Consider the following 22,402-nt stretch of genomic DNA (forward strand, 5'->3'; position numbering starts at 1 on the left):
GCAGCATATTCCATGGACCTATCACCCTCTGAGTGAAGTAGTTCCTCCTCATCTCAGTTTTGAAAGAGCAGCCCCTTATTCTAAGACTATGCCCCCTAGTTCTAGTTTCACCCATCATCGGGAACAACCTCCCCGCATCCACCCGATCCAACCCCTTCACAATCTTATATGTTTCAATAAGATCGCCTCTCATTCTTCTGAACTCCAATGAGTAGAGTCCCAATCTACTCAACCTCTCCTCATATGTCCATCCCCTCATCCCCGGGATTAACCGAGTGAAACTTCTTTGTACTGACTCGAGAGCAAGTATGTCCTTTCTTATGTATGGACACCAAAACTGAACGCAGTATTCCAGGTGCGGTCTCACCAATACCTTGTACAACTGAAGCAATACCTCCCTATTTTTATATTCTATCCCCCTAGCAAAGAAAACCAACATTCCATTGGCCTTCTTAATCACTTGCTGCACCTGCATAATAACCTTTTGAGTTTCGTGCACCAGGACCCCCAGATCCCTTTGTACTTCAGTACTTTCCAGTTTCTTGCCATTAAGATAATAGCTTGCTCTACGATTTTTCCTGCCAAAGTGCATAACCTCACACTTTCCAGTATTGTATTCCATCTGCCAAATCTCTGCCCACTTACTTAGCCTGTCTATGTCCCCTTGCAGGTTTTTTATGTCCTCCTCACTCACTACTTTCCCTCCCATCTTAGTATCATCTGCAAACTTTGATATGTTACACTCGGTCCCCTCCTCCAAATCGTTAATATAGATTGTAAAGAGTTGGGGACCCAGCACTGACCCCTGCGGAACACCACTAGTTACTGATCCCACTCTCCCCCTCACGCCCCAAAATCTTTAATATCCCACCCAGTCTAATCCCACTCTCCCGCTCACTCCCCGTACCCTTTAATATCCCACCCAGTCTAATCCCACTCTCCCGCTCACTCCCCGTACCCTTTAATATCCCACCCAGTCTAATCCCACTCTCCCCCTCACGCCCCAAAATCTTTAATATCCCACCCAGTCTAATCCCACTCTCCCGCTCACTCCCCATACCCTTTAATATCCCACCCAGTCTAATCCCACTCTCCCGCTCACTCCCCGCACCCTTTAATATTCCACCCAGTCTAATCCCACTTTCCCGCTCACTCCCCGTACCCTTTAATATCCCACCCAGTCTAATCCCACTCTCCCCCTCACTCCCCGTAGCCTTTAACATCCCACCCGTCTAATCCCACTCTCTCCCTCACTCCTAGTACCCTTTAATATCCCACCCAGTCTAATCCCACTCTCCCCCTACTCCTCCCACCCTTTAATATCCCACCCAGTCTAATCCCACTCTCCCCCTCCCCACACCCTTTAATATCCCATCTAGTCTAATCCCACTCACCCCTCACTCCTCGTACCCTTTAATATCCCACCCAGTCTAATCCCACTTTCCGCTCACTCCCCAAACCCTTTAATATCCCACCCAGTCTAATCCCACACTTCCCCTCACTTCCCGCACCCTTTAATATCCCACCCAGTCTAATCCCACTCTCCCCCTCACTCCCCAAACCCTTTAATATCCCATCTAGTCTAATCCCACTCTCCCCCTCACTCCTCGTACCCTTTAATATCCCACCCAGTCTAATCCCACTCTCCCCCTCACTCCCCACACCCTTTAATATCCCACCCAGTCTAATCCCCCCCTCGCTCCCCGTACCCTTTAATATCCCACCCAGTCTAATCCCACTCTCCCCCTCACTCCCCGCACCCTTTAATATCCCACCCAGTCTAATCCCACTCTCCCCTCACTCCCCGCACCCTTTAATATCCCACCCAGTCTAATCCCACTCTCCCCCTCACTCCCCGTACCCTTTAATATCCCACCCAGTCTAATCCCACGCTCCCCCTCACTCCCCGCACCCTTTAATATCCCACCCAGTCTAATCCCACTCTCCCCTCACTCCCCAAACCCTGTAATATCCCACCCAGTCTAATCCCACTCTCCCCCTCACTCCCCACACCCTTTAATATCCCACCCAGTCTAATCCCACTCTCCCCCTCACTCCCCAAATCCTTTAATATCCCACCCAGTCTAATCCCACTCTCCCCCTCACTCCCCAAACCCTTTAATATCCCACCCAGTCTAATCCCACTCTCCCCCTCACTCCCCGTACCCTTTAATATCCCACCCAGTCTAATCCCACGCTGCCCCTCGCTCCCTGTACCCTTTAATATCCCACCCAGTCTAATCCCACTCTCCCCCTCACTCCCCGTACCCTTTAATATCCCACCCAGTCTAATCCCACTCTCCCCCTCACTCCCCGCACCCTTTAATATCCCACCCAGTCTAATCCCACTCTCCTGCTCACTCCCCACACCCTTTAATATCCCATCCAGTCTAATCCCACTCTCCCCCTCACTCCCCGCACCCTTTAATATCCCACCCAGTCTAATCCCACTCTCCCCTCACTCCCCGCACCCTTTAATATCCCACCCAGTCTAATCCCACTCTCCCCTCACTCCCCGCACCCTTTAATATCCCACCCAGTCTAATCCCACTCTCCCCCTCACTCCCCAAACCCTTTAATATCCCACCCAGTCTAATCCCACTCTCCCCCTCACTCCCCACACCCTTTAATATCCCACCTAGTCTAATCCCACTCTCCCCCTCACTCCCCGTACCCTTTAATATCCCACCCAGTCTAATCCCACTCTCCCCCTCACTCCCCGCACCCTTTAATATCCCACCCAGTCTAATCCCACTCTCCTGCTCACTCCCCACACCCTTTAATATCCCATCCAGTCTAATCCCACTCTCCCCCTCACTCCCCGCACCCTTTAATATCCCACCCAGTCTAATCCCACTCTCCCCTCACTCCCCGCACCCTTTAATATCCCACCCAGTCTAATCCCACTCTCCCCTCACTCCCCGCACCCTTTAATATCCCACCCAGTCTAATCCCACTCTCCCCCTTACTCCCCAAACCCTTTAATATCCCACCCAGTCTAATCCCACTCTCCCCCTCACTCCCCACACCCTTTAATATCCCACCAAGTCTAATCCCACTCTCCCCCTCACTCCCCAAACCCTTTAATATCCCACCCAGTCTAATCCCACGCTCCCCCTCACTCCCCACACCCTTTAATATCCCACCCAGTCTAATCCCACTCTACCCTCACTCCCCGTACCCTTTAATATCCCACCCAGTCTAATCCCACTCTCCCGCTCACTCCCCGCACCCTTTAATATCCCAAGCAGTCTAATCCCACTCTCCCCCTCACTCCCCGTACCCTTTAATATCCCACCCAGTCTAATCCCACGCTCCCGCTCGCTCCCTGTACCCTTTAATATCCCACCCAGTCTAATCCCACTCTCCCCCTCACTCCCCAAACCCTTTAATATCCCACCCAGTCTAATCCCACTCTCCCCCTCACTCCCCACACCCTTTAATATCCCACCCAGTCTAATCCCACTCTCCCCCTCACTCCCCGTACCCTTTAATATCCCACCCAGTCTAATCCCACTCTCCCGCTCACTCCCCGCACCCTTTAATATCCCACCCAGTCTAATCCCACTCTCCCCCTCACTCCCCGTACCCTTTAATATCCCACCCAGTCTAATCCCACACTCCCGCTCGTTCCCTGTACCCTTTAATATCCCACCCAGTCTAATCCCACTCTCCCCCTCACTCCCCGTACCCTTTAATATCCCACCCAGTCTAATCCCACTCTCCCCCTCACTCCCCGCACCCTTTAATATCCCACCCAGTCTAATCCCACTCGCCTGCTCACTCCCCACACCCTTTAATATCCCATCCAGTCTAATCCCACTCTCCCCCTCACTCCCCGCACCCTTTAATATCCCACCCAGTCTAATCCCACTCTCCCCTCACTCCCCGCACCCTTTAATATCCCACCCAGTCTAATCCCACTCTCCCCTCACTCCCCGCACCCTTTAATATCCCACCCAGTCTAATCCCACTCTCCCCCTCACTCCCCAAACCCTTTAATATCCCACCCAGTCTAATCCCACGCTCCCCCTCACTCCCCACACCCTTTAATATCCCACCCAGTCTAATCCCACTCTCCCCCTCACTCCCCAAACCCTTTAATATCCCACCCAGTCTAATCCCACTCTCCCCCTCACTCCCCACACCCTTTAATATCCCATCCAGTCTAATCCCACTCTCCCCCTCACTCCCTGTAACCTTTAATATCCCACCCAGTCTAATCCCACTCTCCCCCTCACTCCCCGTACCCTTTAATATCCCACCCAGTCTAATCCCACTCTCCCCCTCACTCCCTGTACCCTTTACTATCCCACCCAGTCTAATCCCACTCTCCTGCTCGCTCCCCGAACCCTTTAAGATTCCAGTTTTTCAAGCAACTATTTCATTCTCGTTTAAAAGTATTTCGGGACTCTCAGCCGTGGATTGTGGCCGCGATCTCCACATTCTAACCACCCTGAGTGCAAAGACATTTTTTTGAAAACGTCCCCTTCAATTCTTGTGATTATCTTCAGTTTGTGCCGTCTTGTTACCATCTGAGTGGACACAATCTATCATTATATTCATCTTATCAGAACCCTTCATAATCTTGACTGCTCCAATTAAAAGCTGACCCGAAAGGCCGCTGTGAAAATCAGTCTAATTCTGCTTGTAGTTTTTGGCAAAACAACTAAGACTATGAATAAAGGCTAAAGTAAGTATCTAAGTGGCTGCGCACTATCATAAAACACCTGATAGATGCACGGTCTCAGTCTCTGAACCTCTCTCAGTTCTCTGCCTCAGATCTACAGCGATGGAACTGGAAACAAATTTTAAAAATATTATTTAAATGATTAATAGTCATCATGATATAATAGCAGCAATGGATGAGGTTTTGGTGTGTGAGAGCCCCTATCTGCACCTGGCTTTGTCTTAGGCTAGAATTCTTTTGTAGTTTTCTAAGGCCTGTACTGGTCTCACACTTTCTCAATCATTATTGCCCCAGTACCTGTGCAGTCGAAGGGAATATCTCACACTGAGCCATCAATGCAAGGTACACGACGCATGTATATCATGTTCCACCTCGCATGCAAGAGTTACTTAAGATCAACTCTAACAGGATCAAACCCAATATAAGATGATGTGCAAAACCATTTGCTCGACAGTTCCCTTCCCATACTATTATTTTTTACATAGAATGTACAGCAGAGAAACAGGCCATTCGGCCCAACTGGTCCGTGCCGGTGTTTCTGCTCCACACCAGCCTCCTCCCACCCCTCTTCATCTCACCCTATCACCATATCCTTCTATTCCTTTTCCCCTCTTGTGTTTATCCAGCTTCTATACTATTCGCCTCAACCACTCCCTGTGGCAGCGAGTTCCACATTCTCACCACTCTCTGGGTAAAGAAGTTTCTCCTGAATTCCCTGTTGGATTTATCAGTGACTATCTTATATTGATGGCCCCAGTTCTGGTCTCCCCCACAAGTGGAAACATCTTCTCTACGTCTACCCTATCGAAATCTTTCAGAATTTTATAGCCCTCTATCGGGTCACCCCTCAGCCTTCTCTCTTCTAGAGAAACAAGCCCCAGCCTGTTCAGTCTTTCCTGATAGTTATAACCTCTCAGTTCTGGTATCATCCTTGGAAATCTTCCTTGCACCTTCTCGCACCTTCTCCAATGCATAATTTTAATGGAGGACAATAATTCATCTATCAAGGTGCCATTGCTCTAACATAATTATGGGGTGGCTTGCCAAGAGAGGTCATGGAGGTGAGTCAACCCCTCAGTTGTAGCCCCATCGCCAACCCACACTCCCTTGAAGTGGGTCTCCCCAGTGGAAGCACAGGATTGATGAATTATACATTATTGTACAAGGTACGAGTCCTCATACGTAAAGCTCAAATGTTTTATTTGTGAAGATCTTGAGGTGAAAGAACTTTCTTTGCACAAGCAGCGGTCAATGGGAGTTAAACTTCTCTCCCTTTCTTGGGGACTCAGGAACGCACACCGTCACTCTCTGTGTCTCCTGGAAGGTGAGGTGTGTTGAGCTGCGCTAAAGGTGAGAGCTGAGCGGCCAGATGGAATTTGAGACGTGACGTGTGGTGAGTGTAGCGAGCTCGGGAGGAACAGGTGACTTTGGACCTCTGGCTCCTAAAGCTCTCCACCACTGGGGGTTTTCCTCGCCTCGTGTCTGGGACACATTGATGGAGATCAATCACTGTGATTAGTCAACAACTCCGTTATCGTTGTTCATCAGGCCCACGATCCACCTCCCGACAATTCTGGCCTGTTGGGGAAGTCCTCACTGCGACCCCTTCCCCCGCTCAGGCCTCCGACTAATATAACAGATCGGATCCCGATTACATTATCAGGATCTGACGACATCATCGGGACCCGATGACATCATCGGTATCCAATGACTTCATCGGGACCCGATGAGATCATCGGTATCCAACGACATCATCGAGACCCGATTACATCATCGGTATCCAATGACTTAATCGGGACCCGATGACATCATCGGTATCCAACGACATCATCGGGATCCGATGACATCATCAGGACCTGATCTGCATATTTAAAGGACCCCGCTTCATCCCATTCACCTGCTCAAACGAGCAGGTTAACATCATGACGTGGTGGTGGGATGGCGGTGGTTTCACAGGAGGTATGTCGCTGCCTTTATTTCAACTCCCCCCCCCCCCACCACCCCGGCTTGGTTTCCATCAGGCAAAGGGGAGGGGGAGGCGGCTGTGTAATTAGAATCGGGATCTATAAAACCCCGTGCTCCCTGTACCAATGTCCAAAGTGCATTGAAGGAAGTGAGTCAGGATTGGAGCCCTTCCTTTCGGAGGGGGGAGCCCAACACCGTTTCGCCTTGGAGTCAGTTTGGATCTTAGCCCCCACCCCTGCCGATTCACACTCTGCAATTTCAGCATTGGGCGTGAAGCTGAACGGGCCTCTCGCTGGGGCTGAACCTGCAGAGCAAGCGCAACCCCGAGAATATTTGGGGCAAAAACTTGAAGCTGTGATAAACGAGGCCGACGAAGCGGATGAAATCAAACACCTTGAGTGAGACTGAATAAAAATCACTCGGTGGGAATGTTAAACCCGCCCGCACAAACTGCTCCGAAATCTCAAGCTGGCTCTGAGAATGGAAGATCTGATGAGGAGTTTGGGTTTGGTGCATGTGCAACAACATCTACAGCTTGCATTTATATAGCACCTTTAACATAGTAAAACATCCCAAGACACTTCACAAGGAGTGTAACCAGACAACTTTTGACACCAAGCCACATAAGGAGATATTAGGACAGCAGATCAAAAAGAGGAGAGAGAGGCGGAGAGGTTTAGGGAGGGAATTCCAGAGCTCGGGGCCCAGACAGCTGAAGGCACGGCTGCCAATTGTGGAGCGATGGGAATCGGGGATGTGCAAGAGGCCAGAATTGGAGGAGCGCAGAGATCTCGGAGGGTTGTGGGGCTGGAGGACGTTACAAAGATAGGGAGGGGTGAGACCATGGAGGGATTTGAAAACAAGGATGAGAATTTTAAAATCGAGGTGTTGCCGGACTGGGAGCCAATGTAGGTCAGCGAGCACAGGGGTAATGGACGAACGGGACTTGGTGCGAGTTAGGACAGGGGGTGATGGGTGAACGGGACTTGGTGCGAGTTAGGACGGGGGGTGATGGGTGAACGGGACTCGGTGCGAGTTAGGACACAGGGTGATGGGTGAACGGGACTTGGTGCGAGTTAGGACAGGGGGTGATGGGTGAACGGGACTTGGTGCGAGTTAGGACGGGGGGTGATGGGTGAACGGGACTCGGTGTGAGTTAGGACGGGGGGTGATGGGTGAACGGGACTCGGTGCGAGTTAGGACGGGGGGTGATGGGTGAACGGGACTCGGTGTGAGTTAGGACACGGGGTGATGGGTGAACGGGACTTGGTGCGAGGTAGGACAGGGGGTGATGGGTGAACGGGACTTGGTGCGAGTTAGGACAGGGGGTGATGGGTGAAGGGGACTCGGTGCGAGTTAGGACAGGGGGTGATGGGTGAACGGGACTGGGTGCGAGTTAGGACACGGGCAGCAGAGTTTTGGATGAGCTGAAGTTTATGTAGGGTGGAACGTGGGAGGCCGGCCAGGAGTGTGTTGGAGGTAACAAAAGGCATGGCTGAGGGTTTCATCAGCAGATGGACTGAGGCAGGGGCGGAGATGGACGATGTTACGGAGGTGGAATTAGGCAGTCTAAGAGTAGGAAATAGCATCAAGACACCTTTAGGAGGAAAAGTCCTTGGGGGGACATTTTGGCTTTAGCTGATAGCCACCAATAGAAACTAAAATAGGGAGAGGTGTTTAAGGGCTTTGGAAAGACCACACCTGGAGTATTGTGCACAGTTTTGGTCTCCTTACCTAAGGAAGGATATACTTGCCATAGAGGGAGTGCAACAAAGGTTCACCAGACTGGTTCCTGGGATGGGGGGATTGTCCTATGAGGAGAGATTGAGTAGACTAGGCCTATATTCTCTAGAGTTTAGAAGAATGAGAGGTGATCACATTGAAACATACAACATTCTTACAGGGCTTGACAGGGTAGATGCAGGGAGGATGTTTCCCCTGGCTGGGGAGTCCAGACCAAGGGGTCACAGTCTCAGAATAAGGGGTCGGCCATTTAGGACTGAGATGAGGAGAAATTTCTTCACTCAGAGGGTGGTGAATCTTTGGAATTCTCTGCCCCAGAGGGCTGTGGAGGCTCAGTCGTTGAGTATATTCAAGACAGAGATCGATAGATTTTTGGACTCTAGGGGAATCAAGGGATATGGGGATAGTGCAGGAAAGTGGAGTTGAGGTAGAAGATCAGCCATGATCTTATTGAATGGCGGAGCAGGCTCGAGGGGCCAAATGGCCGACTCCTGCTCCTGTTTCTTATGTTCTTACATTTTTAACAGGAGCCAGAGCTGATATCACATATTTGACATTATTATTTAAAGCCAAAATGACCCGCTTGTGATCTCTCCCTTTTTGAGGGCTTAATTCTAAACCTTTATTAATCACTGATTCGGCCTCAGCTGGAGTATTGAACAGTTCCAGGGATGAGGGACTTCAGTTACGTGGAAAGACTGGAGAAGCTGGGATTGTTCTCCTTGGAGCAGAGAAGGTTAAGGGGAGATTTAATAGAGGTGTTCAAAATCATGAAAGGTCTTGCTGGAATAAATAAGGAGAAACTGTTTCCAGTGGCAGGAGGTCGGTAACCAGAGGACACAGATTGAAGGTAATTGGCAAAAGAACCAGAGGGGAGATGAGGAGAAATGGTTTTTTTTATGCAGCGAGTTGTTGTGATCTGGAATGCGCTGCCCGAAAGGGCGGTGGAAGCAGATTCAATAGTAACTTTCAAAATGGAATTGGATAAATACTGGAAAAGGAGAAATGTGCAGGGCTCTGGGGAAAGAGCAGGGGGAGTGGGACTAATTGGAGAGCCGGCACAGGCACGATGGGCCGAATGGCCTCCTCCTGTGCGGTATCATCCTATGATTCAATGCATGGAACACAGCAGCAGGAGGAGGAAGAAATACATTGCTTTGACTTTCAAATCTACGTTTTCTAGAATTGCTGAAACAATGAAAAAGTCCAGACTTACACGGCACTCGTTCCTTTGACAGGTCTCACCGGGTTGTATGCTTTCTGGGGGTTCTAGAAAAATGTTGGAAAGGCCGGTTATGCATCAATGCAAGAGGAAGCATAATTGAAAACAAGGTTTTTATTAAATGAAAATGTAGGCAATGCCGATTGCGCTGGAGTCTCACCCTTAAAGTTTCTGATGCAATAATATGTGATCATGACAAGAAATAGAACGGCACCCATTATTCCCACGACAATAACACTGTAAACAATCCAACTCTGGGGACTGATGTGATTCGGTACCGTCATTGTGGTTGCTGCAGTCACTGCAAAACACAAAACATAGAGTTTATAGCACGGCAGGGCAGATGCTGAGAGGCTGTTTCCCCCTGGCTGGAGAGTCTAGAACCGGGGGTCACAGACTCAGAATAAGGGGTCGGCCATTTAGGACTGAGATGAGGAGAAATCTCTTCACTCAGAGGGCGGCGAATCTTTGGAATTCTCTGCCCCAGAGGGCTGTGGAGGCTCAGTCGTTGAGTATATTCAAGGCTGAAATCGATAGATTTTTGAATATTAAGGGATCTGGGGATAGTGCAGGAAAGTAGAGATGAGGTCGAAGACCAGCCATGATCTGATTGAATGGCGGAGCAGGCTCGAGGGGCCGAATGGCCGACTCCTGCTCCTAGTTCTGATGTTCCTATGTACGTGTTGAACAGAAATGCATTCTGTTCCCTCCCCCCCCGCCCCCCCATGATAACATTTTCAAACATTGTCACATAGAAAGAAAGACTTGCATTTCTATAGCGCCTTTCACGACCTCAGGACGTCCCAAAGCAATTCACAGCCAATGAAGTACTTTTTGGAGTGTAGTCACTGCTGTAATGTAGGAAACCCGGCTGCCAATTTGCGCACAGCAAGATCCCACAAAGAGCAATGTGATAATCGACCAGATAATCTGTTTAAGCGATGCTGGTTGAGGGATAAATATCGGCCAGGACACCGGGGAGAACTCTCCCCTGCTCTTCTTTGAAACAGTGCCCGTGGGATCTTTTATGTCCACCTGAGAGGGCAGACGGGGCCTTGGTTCAACGGCTAAATTCTGATAAGAAACCATTCCACTTAATCTTGATTTTGGTGTGCAGTTTCAGTCCTGGAAATAAAAGTGAGTAAGTGTTGGAAATCGGGACTCACGCATCTCGTGTCTGATTTGAGCTCCCAGTGGGTGAAGCTCCCTGCAGGCTCCACACATCTTACTCTTAAATGTAAGCTTGTAGCCAACAGACTGGCAGAGATTCCAACGTCTGAATGCTCAACACAGTCTACACTTCCTGGGTGCACTAGTGTTTAATCAAGGGGTAGCCTGTTCAACATAAATGGGTTTAATCTGGTACCAAACACACTGGCAGTAAAGTAATGGGAGCGCAGTCCGTGTTTGTAGGTGAAGTTTACCAATCAGAACTTACATAGAAATATAGAAGATAGGAGCAAGAGTGGGCCATTCGGCCCCTCGAGCCTGCTCCGCCATTTAATGAGATCATGGCTGATCATCCAAACTCAGTACCCTGTCCCTGCTTTCTCCCCATATCCCTTGATCCCTTTAGCCTTAAGAAATATATCTAACTCCATCTTGAATATATTTAATGAATTGGCCTCTACTGCCTTCTGTGGTAGAGAATTCCACAGGTTCACCACTCTCTGGGTGAAGAAATTCCTCCTCATCTCTGTCCTAAATGGCTTACCCCTTATCCTTAGACTGTGACGCTTGGTTCTGGACTCCCTGGCCATCGGGAACATCCTTCCTGCATCTAGTCTGTCTAGTCCTGTTAGAATTTTGTAAGTTTCAATGAGATCCCCTTTCATTCTTCTAAACTCCAGCGAGTATAAGCCCAATCGACCCAATCTCTCCGCATTTGTAATAAGGTGGACGAATTGGCTGCGCAAATAGAGGTAAACAAATATGATTTGGTTGGGATTACGGAAACGTGGCTCAAGGATGGCCAAGACTGGGAACTCAACATCCAGGGGTATTCGATATTCAGGAAAGATAGGCAAAAAGGAAAGGGAGGTGGGGTAACATTACTGGTTAAAGAAGGGATTAATACAATTGTAATGAAGGATATTAGCTCTGATGATGTGGAATCTGTATGGGTAGAATTGAGAAATACTAAGGGGAAAAAAACATTAGTGGGAGTGGTATATAGACCTCCAAACAGTAAGGCGGAGGTTGGGGATGGCATTAAAAGGGAAATTAAAGAAGCGTGCAATAAGGGCACAGCAGTCATCATGGGTGACTTTAATCTACATATAGATTGGGCCAACCAAATTAGTAACAATACTGTGGAGGAGGAATTCCTGGAGTGTTTATGGGATGGTTTCCTGGACCAATATGTCGAGGAACCAACCAGAGATCAGGCCATCTTAGACTGGGTATTATGTAACAAGAAGGATTAATTAGCAATCTTGTTGTACGAGGCCCCTTGGGTCAGAGCGATCATAATATGATCGAATTCTTCATTAAGATGGAGAATGAAGTAGTTGACTCAGAGACTAGGGTCCTCAATTTAAATAAAGGAAACTACGATGGTCTGAGGAGCGAGTTGGGTAGGATTGATTGGGGAATGGCACTCAAAGGGTTGACGGTGGATAGGCAATGGCAAACATTCAAAGACCGAATGGATGAGCTACAGAATTTGTTCATCCCAGTTTGGCATAAAAATAAAACAAAAAAGGTGACTCAACCGTGGCTAACAAGGGAAATTAGGGATAGCATAAGATCCAAGGAGAGGACATATAAATTGGCCAGAAAAAGCAATAATCCTGAGGATTGGGAGCAGTTTAGGATTCAACAAAGGAGGACAAAGGGATTAATTAAGAAAGAAAAAATAGAATATGAGAGTAAGCTTGTAGGGAACATAAAAACTGACTGTAAAAGCTTTTATAGATATGTGAATAGAAAAAGATTGGTGAAGTCAAGCGTAGGTCCCTTGCAGTCAGAATCAGGGGAATTTATAATAGGAAACAAAGAAATGGCAGACCAACTAAATACATACTTTGGTTCTGTCTTCACAAAGGAGGACACAAATAACCTCCCAGAGATGCTGGGGATCATAGGGTCTGATGAAAGGGTGGAACTGAAAGAAATCAGTATTTGTAGGGAAATGGTGTTAGTAAAATTGATGGGACTGAAGGCCGATAAATCCCCAGGGCCTGATAATCTACATCCCAGGGTACTTAAGGAAGTGGCCCTAGAAATAGTAGATGCATTGCTGGTCATCTTCCAGAACTCGATAGACTCTGGAACAGTACCCATGGATTGGAGGGTAGCTAATGTTACCCCACTATTCAAAAAAAGTGGTAGAGAAAAAGCGGGGAATTATAGACCGGTAAGCCTGACATCGGTAGTGGGGAAAATGCTAGAGTCTATTATAAAATATGTAATAGCAGAGCACTTGGAAAGCAGTGACAGGATCGGACAAAGTCAACATGGATTTACAAAAGGTAAATCATGCTTGACTAATCTACTGGAATTTTTTGAGGATGTAACTGGTAAAATAGATACGGGAGAACCAGTGGATATGGTGTATTTGGTCTTTCAGAAGGCTTTCGATAAGGTCCCACATAAGAGATTAGCGTGCAAAATTAAGGCACATGGGATTGGGGGCAAGGTATTGACTTGGATAGAGAACTGATTGTTGGACAGAAAGCAAAGAGTTGGAATAAGCGGGTCGTTTTCCGAGTGGCAGGCAGTGACTAGTGGGGTACCGCAAGGATCGGTCCTACGACCCCAGCTGTTCACAATATATATTAATGATCTGGACGAGGGAATTGGATGTAATATCTCCAAATTTGCAGACGACACAAAGCTGGGTGGGAGGGTAAGCTGTGAGGAGGATGTCGTGAAACTCCAGTACGATTTGGACAGGTTGGGTGATTGGGCAGAAACATGGCAAATGCACTATAATGTGGATAAATGTGAGGTTATCCACTTTGGTGGCAAAAACAGGAAGGCAGATTATTATTTGAATGGCAATAGATTGGGAGAAGGGGAAGTGCAAAGAGACCTGGGTGCTCTTGTGCACCAGTTGCTGAAGGTAAGCATGCAGGTGCAGCAGGCGGTTAAGAAGGCAAATGGTATGTTGGCCTTCGTAGCAAGAGGGTTCGAGTACAGGAACAAGGATGTCTTGCTACAGTTGTACAGGGCCTTGGTGAGACCACACCTTGAGTATTGTGTGCAGTTTTGGTCGCCTTACCTGAGGAAGGACGTTCTTGCCATGGAAGGAGTGCAGCGAAGATTCACCAGGCTGATACCTGGGATGGCAGGAATGACGTATGAGGAGAGATTGTGTCGATTGGGCTTATACTCACTGGAGTTTAGAAGATTGAGAGGGGATCTCATCGAAACCTATAAAATTCTGTCAGGCCTGGACAGACTAGATGCAGGAAGGATGTTTCTGATGGCCGGGGAGTCCAGAACCAGGGGTCATAGTCTAAGGATAAGGGGTAAGCCATTTAGGACTGAAATGAGGAGGAATTTCTTCACCCAGAGAGTGGTGAACCTGTGGAATTCTCTGCCACAGAGGGCGGTGGAGGCCAGTTCATTAAGTATATTCAAGAAGGAGTTAGATATATTTCTTAAGGCTAAAGGGATCAAGGGATATGGGGAGAAGGCAGGGACAGGGTACTGAATTTGGATGATCAGCCATGATCGCATTGAATGGCGGAGCAGGCTCGAAGGGCCGAATGGCCTACTCCTGCTCCTATCTTCTATGTTTCTATGTTTCTATACGTCATTCCTGCCATCCCAGGTATCAGCCTGGTGAATCTTCGCTGCACTCCCTCCATGGCAAGAACATCCTTCCTCAGACTTCTACCCAAGGCATTAAATCAAAATGACTCAACCTTTGAACCATGCCATCCTGACTTGGAAGTATATCGGCCGTTCCTTCATCGTCACTGGGTCAAAATCCTGGAACTCCCTCCCTAACAGCACTGTGGGAGCACCTTCACCACACGGACTGCAGCGGTTCAAGAAGGAGGCTCACCACCACCTTCTCAAGGGCAACTAGGGATGGGCAATAAATGCTGGCCTTGCCAGCGACGCCCACATCCCGAGAATGAATTTGAAAAATCATGGATAATTTATTTTCCCCTTCAGTTGCTCCCCTCCTCTTCTGAAGACAGCAATACATCCTGGAGAACAACTCCAATTAGCTCCACCAAGCTCCCCGCACCTCTCTCAATTGTCCATTCTTCATTTGTGAAGGTCAGCTCATGTTCAGCCATCAGAGAATTGGCAGCTGAACCCACTACACAAGGACGCTTTCCTGGCGTCTACAGAATTTAAGCACAAAGGGGTCATATTTACAAACTAAGGGCATAAAAACAAAATAGGAAATGCAGGAAGAACATTTTTACTGAAAGGGTGGTGAGGATGTGGAACAGATTACTGGCACAGGTGGTGGAATATGAAATCTCAATGGGTTTCAAGAAGGAACTATTCAGGTTCTTGTCAATAAATGGGATTCAGGATTATTAGAAATGTGCCAAGGGAACGCTGTGGTTAGAAAATAATAATAATAGGATTGGGCAGAGTCAACACGGATTTATGAAAGGGAAATCGTGTTTGACAAATCTGTTAGAGATTTTTGAGGTTGTAACTAGCAGAATAGACAAGGGGGAACCAGTGGATGTGGTGTATTTGGATTTTCAGAAGGTATTCGATAAGGTGCCACACAAGAGGCTATTAAACAAAATTAGGGCTCATGGGATTGGGGGTAATTTACTAGAATGGATTGAGGATTGGTTAACGGACAGAAAACAAAGAGTAGGAATAAACGGGTCATTTTCGGATTGGCAGGCTGTAACTAGTGAGGTACCGCAAGGATCAGTGCTTGGGCCTCAGCTATTCACAATCTACATCAATGATTTGGATGAGGGGACCAAATGTAATATATCCAAGTTTGCTGATGATACAAAGCTGGGTGGGAATGTAAGTTGTGAGGAGGATGCAAGGAGGCTTCAAGGGGATATAGACAGGCTAAGTGAGTGGGCAAGAACATGGCAAATGGAATATAATGTGGAGAAATGTGAAGTTATCCACTTTGGTAGGAAAAATAGAAAAGCAGAGTATTTTTTAAATGGTGAGAGATTGGGAAATGTTGGTGTTCAGAGGGACCTGGGTGTCCTTGTACACGAATCACTGAAAGTTAACATGCAGGTACAGCAAGCAATTAGGAAAGCAAATGGTTTGTTGGCCTTCATTACAAGAGGATTTGAGTATAAGAGTAAAGACGTCTTACTGCAATTATACAGGGCCCTGGTGAGACCACACCTGGAGTATTGTGGACAGTTTTGGTCTCCTTACCTAAGGAAGGATATACTTGCCATAGAGGGAGTGCAACGAAGGTTCACCAGACTGGTTCCTGGGATGGGGGGATTGTCCTATGAGGAGAGATTGAGTAGACTAGGCCTATATTCTCTAGAGTTTAAAAGAATGAGAGGTGATCTCATTGAAACATACAAAATTCTTACAGGGCTTGACAGGGTAGATGCAGGGAGGATGTTTCCCCTGGCTGGGGAGTCTAGAACCAGGGGTCACAGTCTCAGAATAAGGGGTCGGCCATTTAGGACTGAGATGAGGAGAAATGTCTTCACTCAGAGGGTGGAGAATCTTTGGAATTCTCTACCCCAGAGGGCTGTGGATGATGAGTCATTGAGTATATTCAAGACAGAGATCGTTAGATTTTTGAATATTAAGGGAATCAAGGGATATGGGGATAGTGCAGGAAAGTGGAGTTGAGGTAGAAGATCAGCCAGGATCTTATTGAATGGCGGAGCAGGCTCGAGGGGCCGAATGGCCGACTCCTGCTCCTATTTCTTATGTTCTTATGTTCTTAGATGGGCCGAAGGTCTCCTCCTGCCCGATACTGGTACTATGGCTGCATATCATATATTGTAAAGTGTCTGCTCTTTTGTTCTTAGTGGGTTTATGTGTAAAAAAGCAAACCAGTATCCTTCCCAAGGAGGGTGATGATGATAGTTATATTCTCTCCTTCTTCCCAGATGAGTATGGTCTCTTTTGGTTCTTGTGAATTATGTTAGCCAGCTCGCTAAGGTGCTAAAACATCAAACCTGTTTTGTTGGTGTTCATGGGATTGAATCCTGCAGATTGGCCTCATCCCTCAGATTCGGCGTCAGGAACTGTTTGCAGGGAGCTTTCCCGTGACATTCGCAGCAAAGTGATATTGCTGTTATTTTATAAATTCGTAAAAATTAGTGTGGCTCCTTTGGAGAGAATCTAGTCTGAGGCCTCCTCTCACACAGCATAACTCTGAGCAGAATTTCAAGGTATGAGAATGTCGAGGTGTTACCTTGCAAAGGAGCAACAGATCGACCTCCGCTAATGCTGAGATCCCTTGCCCTTACAACGAGGCTAAGTTTCCCCGCAGCTCCCCCCCGTGATAAATTTTAAGATCCTATAGGAACATAGGCTATTCAGCCCCTCGAGCCTGTTCCGCCATTCAATTAGATCATGGCTGATCTGTATCTTAACTCCATCTCCCCGCCTTGGTCTGTAACCCTTAATACTCTTGCCTAACAAAAAACTATCAATCTCAGTTTTGAAATTTTCAATTGACCCCCAGCCTCAACAGCTTTTTGGGGGAGAGAGTTCCAGATTTCCACCACCCTTTGTGTGAAGAAGTGCTTCCTGACATCACCCCTGAACGGCCTGGCTCTAATTTTAAGGTTCTGCCCCCTTGTCCTGGACTTCCCCCACCAGAAGAAATAGTTTCTCTCTATCGACCTGATCAACTCCTTTAATCATCTTAAACACCTCGATTAGATCGCCCCTTAATCTTCTAAACTCGAGGGAATACAAGCCCAGCCTGTGCAACCTGTCCTGGTAATTTAACCCTTTTAGCCCCGGTATCATTCTGGTCAATCTGCGCTGCCCCCCTCCAAGGTCGATATATCCTTCCTGAGGTGCGGGGCCCAGAACTGAATGTAGTGTCCCGATGGGGTCTGACCAGAGCTTTATGTAAACTATAACGTAACTTCCACCCCTTTGAGATAAAAACCAACACCTCAAGGAATTCTGCCATTTCTGGTTACAACAGATTATTGTTCTCATGTTGCTAAGCAACAGAACACACAGTCAATAGCAATGGAGACAGCGTCTAGTGTTGATGACAGCATCGATTGCGGTGAAGATCATTGTAACTTGATTGATGTCTCATTTCATGAGAATCCTGATTGTTTAGAGTAAGAGATGTGTAACGAGTAAACAATTCATATGCTTCTTACTGGAAACGCGCTGTGGGTTGTATTGACTTAGCACAGAAGAAAAAAACACAAGTAGAAGTTGTTGCCACTAAGAAAAAACAGCTAAGGACTCACCAGTGGTGCTGTTCCCATCAAGGTGCCCCGTTGATTCTAAAGAAACAGATAAATGTAGATTCAATCATTTTATCTTGAATCGTGGGATATGATATGGCCTTTTTCACCTCTACCTCTGTGCAGACCTGCATCATCGACCTGATCCCCAGCCCCTGAACACAAGATCAGATCAGCAAATCGGCCAAAAGAAACACTTAGACAGCACAGCAACACCTGGAGTTAATCAGGAGTTACAGAAGTCCAAGAATATATATATGAACCGAAGATGCTGATTCTGAATTCACTTTACAGCCCGTCCACCACCTTAACATTCACTCCCTCCCGTCTGCTCTCTCAGGTGGACGTAAAAGTTCTCATGGCACTATTTCGAAGAAGAGCAAGGGGAGTTATCCCCGGTGACCTGGCCAATATTTATCCCTCAACCAACATAACAAAAACAGATTATCTGGTCATTGTCACATTGCTGTTTGTGGGAGCTTGCTGTGCGCAAATTGGCTGCCGCGTTTCCCACATTACAACAGTGACTACACTTCAAAAGTACTTCATTGGCTGTAAAGCACTTTGAGACGTCCGGTGGTCGTGAAAGGCGCTATATAAATGCAAGTCTTTCTTCTTTCTTTCTTTCCACCATCGGCGCACCGTGCCTGCAGTGTGTACCATCTACAAGATGCACTGCAGCAACTCGCCAAGGCTTCTTCGGCAGCACCTGCCAAACCCACGACCTCTTCCACCTAGAAGGACAAGGGCAGCAGGCACATGGGAACACCACCACCTCCAAGTTCCCCTCCAAGTCATACACCATCCTGACTTGGAAATATATCGCCGATCCTTCATCGTCGCTGGGTCAAAATCCTGGAATTCCCTCCCTAACAGCACTGTGGGAGCACCTTCACCACACGGACTGCAGCGGTTCAAGAAGGCGGCTCACCACCACCTTCTCATGGGCAACTAGGGATGGGCAATAAATGCTGGCCTTGCCAGTGACGCCCACATCCTGAAGAATTATTTTTAAAAAAACAATCTCACCCTTGCACCAGGAGGTTTGCCCGAAGTAAAGAGCATGGATACGAACTTAAAGGGCCCACATTTTAGACCCTTTGATGATATATCTGAATCTTTAAGAATCTGAATTAATCTGGACCCTTGTCCATAGTTACTTTAGTATTCTGTGGATGTGACTGGTTATCATGCGAGTATCACTCATTGTGATATCATCAGGCTTAGCGTCATATAAAGAATCCATTCTGATGTAACAATTAGTGGATAGAAATACAGGAAGAGAAGCAAGAAAAAGGCAGATTATGAGTGACACTCTATTGAAATAGAAACATTACAAGGAGGGGGGAGGAGCCCTTTTAATTCCCCCACACCCCCCGGCCCCCGCCATGTGGAGCAATGTCTCATGTCCCGCCTTCATTGGCAGCCACCTGGAGTCTTTCTAGTTTCTAGCCTCAATACGGAAGAAAAACTCTCAGCTGATGTGTGAGTAAATGTCTCTTGGCCTGGCAGCACAGGTCACGGCTTCAAGGTTCCAGAGGTCAGTACCGGTGCTGGCAGCATTTTCAAGATCACCTGATCCTTACTCAAGTCAGCTCAATGTCACTGCAACAGAAATGACACATGGGTGTTTCCCCCTCAGTATCCAGGAGTGATCCTTCTTTAGAATAGTCTAACAAACATATGAAGGCTTCATTTTGCCACAAGGCCATTTGTCCCAATGCAGTTCTTCTGCTTACAGTGTCAGTCGTGGCTCAGTGGGCAGCACTCTCGCCTCTGAGTCAGAAGGTCGTGAGTTCAAGTCCCACTCCAGAGACTTGAGAACAAAATCTAGGCTGGTACTCCCAGTGCAATACCGGGGGAGCGCCGCACTGTCGGAGGGGCAGTACTGAGGGAGCGCCGCACTGTCGGAGGGGCAGTACTGAGGGAGCGCCGCACTGTCGGAGGGGCAGTACTGAGGGAGCGCCGCACTGTTGGAGGGGCAGTACTGAGGGAGCGCCGCACTGTCGGAGGGGCAGTACTGAGGGAGCGCCGCACTGTCGGAGGGGCAGTACTGAGGGAGCGCCGCACTGTCAGAGGGGCAGTACTGAGGGAGCACCGCACTGTCGGAGGGTCAGTACTGAGGGAGCGCCGCACTGTTGGAGGGTCAGTACTGAGGGAGCGCCGCACTGTCGGAGGGTCAGTACTGAGGGAGTGCTGCACTGTCGGAGGGGCAGTACTGAGGGAGCGCCACACTGTTGGAGGGTCAGTACTGAGGGAGCGCTGCACTGTTGGAGGGTCAGTACTGAGGGAGTGCCGCACTGTCGGAGGGGCAGTACTGAGGGAGCACCGCACTGTTGGAGGAGCAGTGCTGAGGGAGTGCTGCACTGTCGGAGGGGCAGTACTGAGGGAGTGCCGCACTGTCGGAGGGGCAGTGCTGAGGGAGTGCTGCACTGTCGGAGGGGCAGTACAGAGGGAGTGCTGGATTATCAGAGGAGCAGTACTGAGGGAGTGCCGCACTGTCGGAGGGGCAGTACAGAGGGAGTGCTGGATTATCAGAGGAGCAGTACTGAGGGAGTGCCGCACTGTCAGAGGGGCAGTACTGAGGGAGTGCTGGATTGTCGGAGGGGCAGTACTGAGGGAGCGCCGCACTGTCGGAGGGGCAGTACTGATGGAGTGCTGGATTGCCGGAGGGGCAGTACTGAGGGAGCGCTGCACTGTCGAAGGGGCAGTACTGATGGAGTGCTGTATTGTCGGAGGGGCAGTACTGAGGGAGCGCTGCACTGTCGAAGGGGCAGTACTGATGGAATGCTGGATTGTCGGAGGGGCAGTACTGAGGGAGTGCTGGATTGTCGAAGGGGCAGTACTGAGGGAGCACGGCACTGTCGGAGGTGCCGTCTTATGGGACATTAAACCGAGGCCCCGTCTGCCATCTCAGGGCATTATTTGAAGAGCAGGGGTCCTGCCCGATAATCACTAAAATGGATTATATGGCCATTTTCACATATCGGTTTGTGGGAGCTTGCTGTGCACAAATTGGAGAGAAGGAAAAAAAATCAATGCAAAATCTGAAGGAGAAACAAATAGTCTTAAAAAATTTGGAGCTAAATATCAGCAAATCTTTTTTGCATTCATGAATTCTATTATAATGAGATTAAACTGTGAACTTAAATCGAAACAGAGAATCGGCTTTTAGTCTGATCATAATTACACCAAAAAGTGGCTCAGACGACATCAACGACTTGTATTTATATAGCGCCTGTAACATAGTAAAACGTCCCAAGGTGCTTCACAGGAGCGATTATCAAACAAAATTTAACACCGAGCCACGTAAGGAGATATTAGGACAGGGGAGAAGTAGCTTTTAAAGAGCGTCTTAAAAGAAGAGAGAGGTAGAGGGGTGGAGAGGTTTAGGGAGGGAATTCCAGAGCTTTGGGCCCAGGCAGCAGAAGGCACGGCCGCCCATGGTGGAGCGATTAAAATCAGGGAAGCGAAAGAGGCCAGAATTGGCGGAGCGCAGATATCTCGGAGAGCTATGGAGCTGTAGGAGGTTAAAGAGATAGGGAGGGGCGAGGCCATGGAGGGATTTGAAAACAAGGATGAGAATTTTGAAATCGAGGCGTTGCTTAACCGGGAGCCAATGTAGGTCAGCGAGCACAGGGGGTGATAGGCGAACGGGACTTGGTGCGAGTTAGGACACGGGCAGCAGCGTTTTGGATCACCTCAAGTTTACGTGGGGTGGAATGTGGGAGGCCAGCCAGGAATGCGTTGGAATAGTCAAGTCTAGAGGTAACAAAGGCATGGATGAGGGTTTCAGCAGCAGATGGGCTGAGGCAAGGGCGGAGACGGGCGATGTTACGGAGGTGGAAATAGGCGGTCTGGGTGATGGATAGGATGTGGGGTTGGAAGCTCAGCTCAGGGTCAGATAGGACGACGAGGTTACGAACGGTCTGGTTCCGCCTCAGACGGCAGCTGTGAAACATGCAGTGGAATCAATACAACAGAAAAATGTTTCAGTCAATGCATTTTCTCGGTCACAGAAATATCAGCACTTACCGAACACATTCACAAGGATGGTGTGTCCCATTGCTATTACTGTCCCTTGGATGGCTCGACATCGGTAGGGGCCATTGTCAGTCAGGTTAATGGAAGAGAATGTGTAAACTACACGCAACGTTTGTTCTGTGCTATTGGGAGAAATTGTCTGGGATATGGTTTCCCCATTCAGTGGCTGACAACTGTTTGAATGGAATTTACACCAATGCAGCTCAGATGGTTTTTCTCCACAGTACTGTATCGTACAATTCAACGTCAAACTGTCTCCAACAGAACGATTGAGCACAGCGCGGGGATATCTCGCTTGCACTGAACAAGTATCACTTCGGTTTCCTGTAAAAGAAAAGTTCAAAATGTTCTTCTATTGTCATCTTCATA

The 22,402-nt window shown here is 48.3% G+C and overlaps 1 long non-coding RNA gene across 1 annotated transcript in view; it reads right to left on the minus strand.

Moving 5' to 3' along the window:
- The window catches only part of LOC147111414 (uncharacterized), a 43,707-nt gene extending 21,539 nt beyond the window's left edge, over positions 1-22,168 (minus strand). Inside the window, exons 1-5 of the long non-coding RNA XR_015079680.1 lie at positions 22,025-22,168; positions 17,993-18,028; positions 9,781-9,921; positions 9,615-9,667; positions 4,731-4,798 (exon numbers count right to left, since the gene is read on the minus strand). This is a non-coding gene — a long non-coding RNA (uncharacterized LOC147111414). The remainder of the gene's footprint in view (positions 1-4,730; positions 4,799-9,614; positions 9,668-9,780; positions 9,922-17,992; positions 18,029-22,024) is intronic.
- Between the last annotated feature and the right edge of the window lie 234 nt (positions 22,169-22,402).

Source organism: Somniosus microcephalus, chromosome 10, assembly GCF_052327205.1.
Source record: "Somniosus microcephalus isolate GS21.2 chromosome 10, FLI_Smic_1.0, whole genome shotgun sequence".
NCBI lineage: Eukaryota > Metazoa > Chordata > Chondrichthyes > Squaliformes > Somniosidae > Somniosus > Somniosus microcephalus.